Consider the following 11620-nt stretch of genomic DNA (forward strand, 5'->3'; position numbering starts at 1 on the left):
CGATTTTATACAAAGTTGAACCCAAAGTAACTATGACGGTCTGTTTATTGTATGCATGAAAAGATAAATGTCAAGTTTGAATATAAATGTATAGTTTCAAGGGATAATGATGAAGATAAAAAAATGGAATATTTTCGCAAAGTGATAGATTCTACCCGAGGGAATAAGAGGATAGGTTAAACCGCCTTCGAGGAGTATATAGGAGATGTTAAGGCTAGAGACAAGAAGAAACCTTTTACGCATAGCAACTTAGCACTTTGAGCAATTGGACACTTTTCTGTTTCCTATTTTCGAGTTGCGACTCAACTAAGTTATAAGTCAAACAGTTAGAACTAGGAAACTCGTCGACAGCTCTTGCGGCCGAGGCTTTACCTGTTGTAACGCTTATTTACGGATTCAAAATAAGACAACTTTGCTCTCTTTTCGATTCATATTTTTATTTTTTTATTTTTTTGTTCTGATTGCTTAGTGTGGGGTTTAGCAAAGTCTAAGATCTCCGGAAAATTATGATTTTCCTAACTTTTTTTATTCGACGGAAATTGACAATTCCAATTTCGGTTCCCATAATTTACAAAAACTCTCAAATCCTTAAATTTCGAAACCTTTTGCTTTCCAAGAAACCTTCAAACTCTTAACTTTTGAGGATATGATTAATGAAACCTCAAATTTGAAGTACCACTATTCAAATTTCTAAAACATTATTTACTTTTTATTTTAATCTTTTTATTTTTGTAACTTACATATAGTTATAGTAATATTACTTTTTATTACTTTAATCTTTATAACTATATTTAAGTACTCAAATTCTTATATATATAAATATATATTATATAAAATACATCAATAATTTTAAAAATAGAAAACTGATATAAAATAGTTAGTAGTTTGAATGGGAACACTGTGGAAATAACAATAGTGAATAGTTTGTATTTTCAAGTTTTTAAGAATTAAAGTATGTTTAATATTATTATTTTATGTATGTTGTGTTATAATAAATTATATTATAAATATTGTGTTTAATATTTTAATGTTTATGTATTATTTATCTATATAAAGTTCAGTGATTATAATTAGTTTATATTAAAGTTAAAGACTAAAATGCGAATTTCATAAAACTTTAAAGATAAATTTGAGATTTCTTAGAGCAAAACACCTTCAAACCGTTATTTTGAAGATCATCCACCTTTAAAAAGAGGTCCAGAAGATGCTCTGAAAAACACTGATGTTATGCCAGAAAATATCTGACCTATCTGACCTATCTGACCTATCTAGATCGTGAACTGAGTACTACTGCACATGTTAATAGTATACATATAAAACATGATATTTTGACCTTGTGAGCTCGGTCTTGGACGGCATCGTTCTTTCACAATCAATAAAGGTGGGTCAGTGATCTAACGGCTGGGGTTGCCTGAAGTCTTATATACTATTTTCTTAACGCTAATCGCTAATCTAAAAAAAAGATTAAGAACTAATGTGCGATATCCAATTTTTATCCCCCCTACATGTGATTCACGACCACGAGTAACATGTGACTTTCTCGTATTTCTTTCTTTCTTACCCTCTCTCTCGTATCGCTCTTAACTTTTATTTCAAAAGATTTTTTTTTACTGTATATATTTACTTTATTGAGCTTTTTTAAAATCATATTTCGCCGATAATAACTTCTAAGCGTTTTTTTTGTCTGTTGTTGTACGAGTTATATACTTCATATTTTGTATAAAAACAAATATGCTGACTTCAAATTTCCTCTAAGAAAATGATTTAGATTTTTTTTTTCTTTTGAAACAAGAAAATGATTTAGATATTAGATGTTTAAATGGAAGAGTTTGTAAGCGTTTGTAATTTATGTATACAAAAGAGTCTAGTAAGATTTACCGCATATTCATATAGTAATTTAGGTAATATTGTCAAAATACTAATCTTACAAAAGAAAAGGATTGTGATCCTCTTTCATCATTTTTATAACTAATTAATAGTTTATAGTATTATGTTAGTTGTTCGATTCATGCGAGATAAATTATCAGCGACATCTTTTAAAAGCAAGCAATGTAGACACCTTGCCGACAAGGAAATATGCAAGTGGGTAAATAAATGTTCCTTTTAATTAAAAATAATAAATTTGAAAATAATATAGTGGTTTTTTTTTGGTTGGATGCGATGGCTAAAAATAATACTTATAAGGATGTGATTGTTATGGGTTGTGACATGTGATTAGATGACTACAGAAATGACTAAACTTTAGAACTTATTTTTATCCACCGTAATAACACATGTTTCAAATAGGAATGTTACAACTTAAATTCTGAACTTCTTTTGATAAAGAAATTCTAAACTTCTTTGAGGATTGTGTTTTTTTTTGAGAAAAGTCTTTGAGGATTGTAAAACGTTAGGATAGATTTTAGAACAAAGCATAAAGTGTAATAATTTTAAATGAACCTTAAAAATGCATCATTACGTTTTCGTAAAAAACAAAACGAAATTTTGAAAAGATTAAGGAATAAATAAAAACAAAGTTAAATTTGAGAAATAGAAGAAACTTTTGTTCAGAAAAAAAGAGGCAGGTGGTCGGAATTTTTGACTAGTAACTAATGAATACATGTTTACCAATAAAATCTAGCATATAGATTTCTGTTGAACAAAAAAAAGCATATAGATTTCTTGTTATATGGGAAATGCCAAAATGTAGACACTTATTTGTCCATACATTTCCCCTAAAGATCCCCCTAAGTTAGTTGGCTCCCATGATTTTGACATTCCCCTATCATTATGTATCCCATTCACATCCCAACACTATTTACTTCTTCCATATATATATATTTAAAAACTATTTTTATATACAGCGTAAGTATCTTTGGTTTCTCATGTATCAATTTGAGTGGTACTACATTGTACTTTCCGTTTTTTAAAAAAAAAGTTTATTGTAAAGTTTAAATGATAATTGTTTTCTTGTGGAAATGACTACTAACCCGGCGGATTGGTCATCTTTTGCGACAGAGTTCGAAGTGTTCCAAAGGCTACAGAAAAATTTCGAGGATGTGAGACTATCTCATATTCCTTGTAGTAGAAATGGCCGGACAGACGCGCTTGCACAAGAAGCAAGGATTAGAGACTACATATTTTCCCATATAGTCAGATCCGGATATATGGAGATGTTCCTAGGAGAATCGGCTCGTCTGCTCCCCACTTGATCTAGCATAGATGAGTTGTCGACAAAAAAAAATTGTTTTCTTGGAAATGATAGAAACCAGTCTTTAAATTCTAATAAAAACACAATCCTTTTTTTGGATCAACTATAAAAACACAATCTTAGAAAACCATATCTCCGTTCTTCCGATAAAATGAATACTGTAATTGTTCTCATGTTTGCCATAATAAACATAGGTCGGCATGAAAAAGGATGAAGTCATTGATTAGAAAATTCTGAAAAAGGAAAATAATTAGAAAAAAAAATAAATGCTTTTTTTGTTGCTATCTTAGTCAAACAGCAAAATACTTTTGTGCCTTTTCCCATGATGGTAAGTGTTAGCCAAGTCTTCAACCTTAAAAAATGCATAAATATATAAAAATTTAATGGACCTCTTCGACCTTAAGATCTGGAAAACATAAACTATTCCAATTCTGGTTACTTCCAATAATGGATCTCTTCGTTACTTGCCAGGACCGGTACGTAAGCCAATGATATTATGCTAAGTGTGAATATGCCACATATGATTCGATGGACAATACTTTTGCCTTGCTTTCCAGTCTCACCATTGTTGAATGCCGGGCTCATGACCAAGTGCCACCAGCCCCGGAACTCATTACTAAAGGGATCCATAACTTTTTAAATAGTAAATATAGTTTTTGATTTAAAAAATTAATAGATACAAAATTTAAGGAAACAATTACCATATTAAAATTAACTCATAAGTATTAAAATTACATTAAATAATAGTTACTCGTAAATGACTTCTTTTAGATATGAATACATTTATCAAACTTTATTGGTAGTGAAATCAAATCTGTAAAGAATAGAAAGAAGATTGTCAAGGATACTGAGTTAAATATAGTTTATCTTGGGAATCAATAGAAGGAAGTATGTTCTTCAGGATGAAGATCTTTTCGAGACCATCATACTGGCAATGAAGACAGACAGAGCTCTTCTTCTTCATCAAATAGGTTTGCTGTACTGCAAGATCTTCATGAAGAAGAAGAAATAACAGAGGATGATGATTATGAAGGAGATGAAGTAGTGGAGGTAATAAGTGGTGTGAGAACCGAAATTCACCCTATCAATTTTCGTAAAATAAGAAAAGTTAAGAAAACTTAACTTTTCTAAAGGTTCTGAATTTCTGCTAAACCACACGCCACACAATAAGTAATACGAAAAACAGATGAGAATAAAAGATATATCGAAAATAGAGCAAATAAGATCTTATTCCAAATATGCGTATGATCGTTTACAAAAGGTAAGAGCCTTGGCCACCAGAGCTGTCGACAATTTCCTTAGTTCTAGCGACTTAATATTGCAAAAACCTAATCGAGTCGCATCTCGATAACAAAAACGGAAATATTGACATTTGCTCTAAGTGCTAAGTTTGTTGTGTAAAAAGTCCTCCCTTGCACCTCTCGTCTTAGCATCCCTTATATACTCTTTCTTAAGTGGGTTTGCCCTTTTCTTTTCTGCCCCCGGATAGAGTTTATCCCTACGCGGAAATATTCCATTTTTCTTTGATCTTCATGATTATCCCTTGAAACTTGACATTTATCTTCGAAACTTGACATATATCTTTGGTGAGCCTAGTAAACCTAAAGACCACCTCTTTTTCGCTTGCCTTTACACCTTCACTGTTTGGTTTGAAGGTGGTGGGTGATCTGTGGAAACTGATGCTGATACAGATTGGGATGCAACTCTTACTTGGCTGGTGGGGAACAAGTATGACAGGTTAACCGTTATACTTTTCAGGTTGGTGTTCCAAACATCTATCTATTATATATGGAGACAGAGGAATGAAATAAGGCACACTGGAAAAATTAAGTCGGTGTCTCACATGACCACACTCATTGAGAAAACAGTTCGAAACATGATTATATCCAAGTTCTACTTTGAGAGCTTTAAGCTTAATAGATTACTACAACGATGGTTTTGAGGTCACCAGCTCTATCAAAAACTATTCATTATATCTAGTGGTATATAATTTGGGAAGTTTACTCAGCTAATACATATTTTATTACTAGGAGAAATGACCAAAACCATACAAATATTTTTTTTATTACTAGATTTTTTTTTAATACCAAGCGTGCCCTTTTCTAACATTATGAGAAAAAACGTATTTACAAGAATGTTATTATTTTTTAATGCCACGTAAGCAAAAACCCCGCGCCATGTAGGAATTCGCTTCTGTGTTTTCATTAAGTCAGCCGTAAAATGCAACATGCGTTGTTACGGTTGAGTTAGTGCTACGTTGCGGCTGAATTAAAGAATGCGGCTGAATTAAGAGAATACAGCTGAGTTAAGTAGATAAGTCGCTTGTTGCGGTTGCTTTACAGAAATCTGGCTGATTTATTCGATAACGACTGAGTTAAGTACACATGTTACGACTGACTTATACATTGGCGATGTGATTTCTGAAAAATTCGGCTGAGTTGTAGTTAAGACACGGTTGAGTTAAGCATCTCCGGATGAATTAACGAACATTGACTGGCTGGGTTATTAAATATGCGGCTGATTTTTGGGAGGATGTTACGGTTGAGTTATATTTAATCAGCCGTAATTGGATGGATTAACACTTGACTCAGCTTAGTTACAGCTGGCTTATTAGCGAAAGATTAATTACTAGAATAGCATCCGTTTGATGGCTGATTTATTTGACGATGCGGCTGATTTATGGTTTTTCATCCTAATTATGGCTGATTTATTAACAAAAGTTTAATTACTAGAATAGTATTCATGTTGCGGCTGGTTTACATTTTACATGATGGCTGATTTATCAAGGCTGAGTTATATATTCGTTTGATGGCTGAGTAACCCATTTTTCCATGTCATCAGCCATGTCATCTACTTGGATTTGTCATGTCATCACTAATGTTACAACAGTAAAATAAGGTTCTTCATCTTCTTTATCTATCTTCTTCATCTTATTCTTCATTTTTCTCTGAGATATAAAGGATCTGGTAATTATTGTTTCCGCAATTTGGTCAAAAATATAGATATAAAAAATTGAAACTTTCGGTTAAAAAAGAAGCTTCATCTCCTCTAGTCATGTATGGCGGACCGATATCCTGTTGCTTCATCATTCATTGGATTCGTCGTCTTTTAGAAGAAGAAAGACTCAAAGAGAGAGATGAAGAAGTTAAGTCCCGTAAATTATAAAAAATGAGAGTTGAACAAAAAATAAGAAAATGAGAGAAGATGAAGAAGATGATGAATTTAAAAGCTGATTTTATATGTTTGATGACTCAGATGGTGCATCATCTGAATATGATAACTTTAGTTCATACAGGGAGTCTCCAACACATACGTTATGGCTGAATTATGCATATGTTACGACTGAGGTATGCATACGTTACGGCTCAGTTATGCATACGTTACAGCTGAGTTTGTAATTTTATAACTTTAGTGTTCTATAGTTCAGGGTTTGAGGTTCAAATTTAAGAAAATAATATTTTTTAATATTGTGTTCAGAGCTGAATGAATGATTTTGTTCCTGCCCAAAATATTTTTTTCCTCAAACAAAATACGAAATGCCGCGAAACAAATTATACTCGACGGCTGAGTTATAGGAACGTTACGGTTGGCTTATACCATTCAGATACATTACGGCTGAGTTATGCATACTTTACGGTTGAGTTATGCATATTTTACGGCTGAGTTATGCATACATTACGACTGAGTTTATAATTTTTATAATTTTATAGTTCTATAGTTTAGGTTTGAGGTTCAAATTTAAGAGAAGATTAAAGTTTTAATATTGTGTTCAAAAGATAAACTTTATAACTTTTATAACTTTATAATTCTATAGTTTAGGGTTTGAGGTTCAAATCTAAGAAGATATTAAAGTTTTAATATTGTGCTCAGAGTTAAATGAATGATTTTTTCCCGCCCAAAATATTTTTTTCCCGCTCATAATATTTTTTTCCTGCCCAAAATATTTTTTTCCCACCCAGAATACGAAACATCATGAAACAATTTACACTTGATGGCTGAGTTATAGAAACGTTACGGCTGGCTTATACCATTCAAATACATTACGGCTGAGTTATGCATACTTTACGGTTGAGTTATGCATACTTTACGGCTGAGTTATGCATACATTACGACTGAGTTTATAATTTTTTATAATTTTATAGCTCTATAGTTTAGGGTTTGAGGTTCAAATTTAAAAAAATATTAAATTTTTAATATTGATTAAAGTTTTAATATTGTGTTCAAAAGATAAACTTTATAACTTTTATAACTTTATAATTTTATAGTTTAGGGTTTGAGGTTCAAATGTAAGAGATATTAAAGTTTTAATATTGTGCTCAGATTTAAAGGAATGATTTTTTCCCGCCCAAAATATTTTTTTCGCCCAAATATGAAACGTCGCGAAACAAATTATACTTGACGGCTGAGTTATAGGAACATTACGGTTGAGTTATGCATACTTTATAGCTGAGTTATGCATACGTTAAGGCTGAGTTATAATCAAATTACGGTTGAGTTATGCATACGTTATGGCTGAATTATGGTTACAATACAGCTTTGTTATAATCAAATACTGATTTATGGTTGTAATACGGCTTTGTTATATTCAATTCAACCAAAAAAGCTTTTAGCAGGCTCAAGATTCATCATCCAAACTTAAATTGAATATAGAAACAAAAAGAGAAACTAGAAAGATGAGTATATAGATTAGGAATCAAGAGAAAAATATGTTACATAGATTTTAAAAAAATCAAAAATCTGAGACAGATCTATCGCCGTGGTTGTTTTCTTCGATCGTGGTCTGTTAAAGAAGAAGATTTCTCACCTTAGTGTCACGTATGGTGATCCGACATTTTTCCTGCTCCCTTTTCTCATCGGATTCGTCATTTTTCAGAAGAAGAGAGAGAGAGAGAGAGAGAGAGAGAGAGAGAGAGAGAGAGAGAGAGATGAAGTGGCTAAGTCTCGTTAATTGTAAGAAAATGAGAGAGTGATTTTTGGCATTTGGATTTCATTTAATGATGACCATCAATTGTGATCCTTGAATAAGAAAGATTAGCCAATGAGAAAAAAAGGTGGGGATAGACAAAAATATAATTTAAACCCTTAGATTAAAATCAATCAACGGTCATGAAAAAAGCAATATAAATTGTAATTTTAGTTCTTTTCAATTTGTTTTAAAAATTGCTTAAACTTAGTTACATGTTCAAATAAAAAAAATTAAATGGAATTTAAAAATTATAGATTAATTGTTTAATAATGATTAAAATTTGAGTTTAACCCCTAAACCTTAAACCCTAAACTATAAACCTAAACTATATAAACCTAAACTTTAAACCTAACCTTAAACTTTAAATAATAAATATATCAGATTTAATGTTCAAAGATAAACTTCATAATTTTTATAACTTTATAATTCTATAGTTTAGGATTTGTGGTTTTAAAGATTAAAATTAGAGTCTTGTTAGTAAGAATTGTATAAGACACTGTAAGAGAACATATATCTTAAGATCAACTTAAAGTATCAACTTGAATATTCAAGAAACTATATACTTTCAGTTGATTTATATTCACTTGATATTGATAAGATGATCTTCAATATAACTATTTAAAGTATTTTAATTCAGTTTTCTGATTTTAGGGTATGTTTGGGGTATGGCTGAGTTATATAAACGATACGGCTGAGTTATCTAAACGACAAAACTGAGTTATATAATCATTTTCTGATTTTAAGATATGTTTGGGGTATGGCTGAGTTATATAAACGACACGACTGAGATATATAAACGAAATGGCTGAGTTATATAAATATTTTCTGATTTTAGAGTATGTTTGGGGTATGGCTTAGTTATATAAACGACACGGCTGAGATATATAAACGACACGGTTAAGTTGTGTAAACATAGCATAGTCAAATACAAAATACATGGGTGAGTTATGTTTCTTACATAGAAAACAAAAAATATAGATTTTGTGCACCATTCCGGTGATAACTCCTCCATGTCTCCAAACTTCATTGAACTCATATGTGTCGTCTCTGCTGAATCCGTCATTTCTTTATGTGTCCTCCATTTTCTTCTTGTTCAATTTTCTCTTTCACTCAGATCTGAAAAAAAAAATAGATTGACCAAATATGGGTATGAGATCACAAACAAACTTAAATTAATACACTCACAATTGCCAACTTGGATGTTTTTTGGAATTTATTTGTCTTTTCTCCTTGGAATGCACATTTCTTATAGTTAGGTTTTCGGAGAATGGCGTGAAGTAACTCAGCCACAATTGCGTATATAAACCAGCCGTAAAAGAAAAGTAACTCAGCCACAACATAAAATTTAAACTCAGCTGCAAACTCGAAAAACCCAACAAAGAATATAATTTCGGGCTATTGCAGCGAAGAAGATTTCGTAGAAATGCGTCGACGACGATTTCAGACCGAAAAACTCTAAGCAAAGCGGTGAAACATACCAGAGAAGATGATTACGGAAAATCGAAGAGACACAGATTTGGGAGAAGACGCTTGCGGAGACGATTTCACAAAAGACGATTTCAGAGAATACACTTGCGGAGAAGACGCTTGCCGAGAAGAATTGCAGAGAATATGATTTCGAAAGTTGTTAGGGTTTACTCGAAAAACATGATTTCTGTGAGGTTGACGTAAAACGTCGTTTGATTATTCTATGGTTTATGATCATTAGTGATATGGAAAGGATATTAATGATGTGGATTAATTATTAGTGATGTTGATATTCTTAATTATTTTTAATTATAAATAATCATAATAAAAAAATAATCAAAAACTTTAATTGTAATTTACTAAGGGTGTACAAACATTCTAGTAATTTTTAAAATATGTATATTATTCTAATAATAAAGTAACTTTTCTATAACAATTGAGTAATGTTCTCGTATAATTTTAGCAAATGTTAAAATAGCTGATTCTTCAAGGATTCTTGCATTTATGCATCTTTCAATTGAAAATTAGCTTAAACATATTTTTTACTCTAAATGATTCTTATTATTTTGTTTACTATCTTTTTTTCTCCATACTTGATTTTGGAAAAAAATTGTTTCTTTATTTTGGTTCTTTGATTCCTGCATAAAAAAATGATTATACGCATCAGATTATCAATTAATATAATATAAGATATGACTAAATAATCAGGAACATAGATCACTGGTTTTGTTTTGGTATTGAACAATATCAACATTCCAGCTTTATATGTTAAGGGTCAGTTTTTTTTTTATTTTGGAACAAAACTTATATTCATCAATAGAGCGAACCTTTAAATTCGTCTTACATCTAATAACCAATAAAAGTGCCATTTAAATTAAGGATAATGGTGAACCTTTAAATTCACCTCCCCTCTTATTACCAATCATTATGCCACATAGATTAATAAAAAATTATTAATTTTTGTTTGAAAAATCTGAAATAATTAAAAAAAATAATGACGATAATTTTAATGATGTTAATGCCACTAACTAAACACTAGATTTTAAGTTCTAACACTTAAACCTTAAATCTAAACCCTAAACCGATACCTGAAATCCTAAGCCCAAACTCTAAACCATAAACCAAAAATCTAAACCATAAACCCAAACCATATACCCTAAATCCAAACCCTAGACTCTAAACCCAAACCTAAACTCTAAATCCAAATCTGAAACCCAAACCCTATACCTTAAATCCTTAACCCAAACCTTAGACTCTAAACTCAATCCATATACTCAAACTCAAATCCTAGATCCTAAATTCAAATCGTAAATCCTAAATCCAAATTTTATATCCTAAAGATTTGGATTAGTGTTGATGTTGTTCTTTTAAGGTTTAAATTTTGGGTTTAGAGTTTAGGTTAGAGTTTAGGATCTAGGTTTGGTTTAGGGTCTAGGGTTTGGATTTAGGGTCTAGGGTTTGGGTTTAGGGTTTACGGTTTGGGTTTAGGGTTTAGGGTTTAGGTGTAAAATCTAGGGTATAGGGTTTGGGTTTGTGGTTTAGAGTTTGAGTTTCAGATTTATGGTTTAGGGCTTAGATTTAAGGTTTAGGGTTTATAGTATAGAATTTAGGGTTTAGTTAATCGCGTTAGCAACATTAAAATTGGACTCATTATTTTTTTTAATTATTTCAGATTTAAAAATATATATACATATATTTTATTATTAATCTATGTGACATAATAATTGGTAATAAGAAGGGAGGAGAATTTAAAAGTTCAAGTTTTGTCCATAATTGTATGTTACAAAATTATAACCAAAAAGCTGCAAATATTTCACATATATAAGAAACTTATTTTATATTAAATAATTTTCTAAATTCATTATTTTAATATATATTTCCATAATAACAATTTAATTAAAAATAAATTAGAAAAATACAACATAGTAAAAACAAAAAAAATATGTAATAATATGACAATGAAGTTCGATTTGGTATTGACTAAGCATATATAAATA

This window comes from Raphanus sativus, chromosome 3, assembly GCF_000801105.2.
Source record: "Raphanus sativus cultivar WK10039 chromosome 3, ASM80110v3, whole genome shotgun sequence".
Taxonomy (NCBI): Eukaryota; Viridiplantae; Streptophyta; class Magnoliopsida; order Brassicales; family Brassicaceae; genus Raphanus; species Raphanus sativus.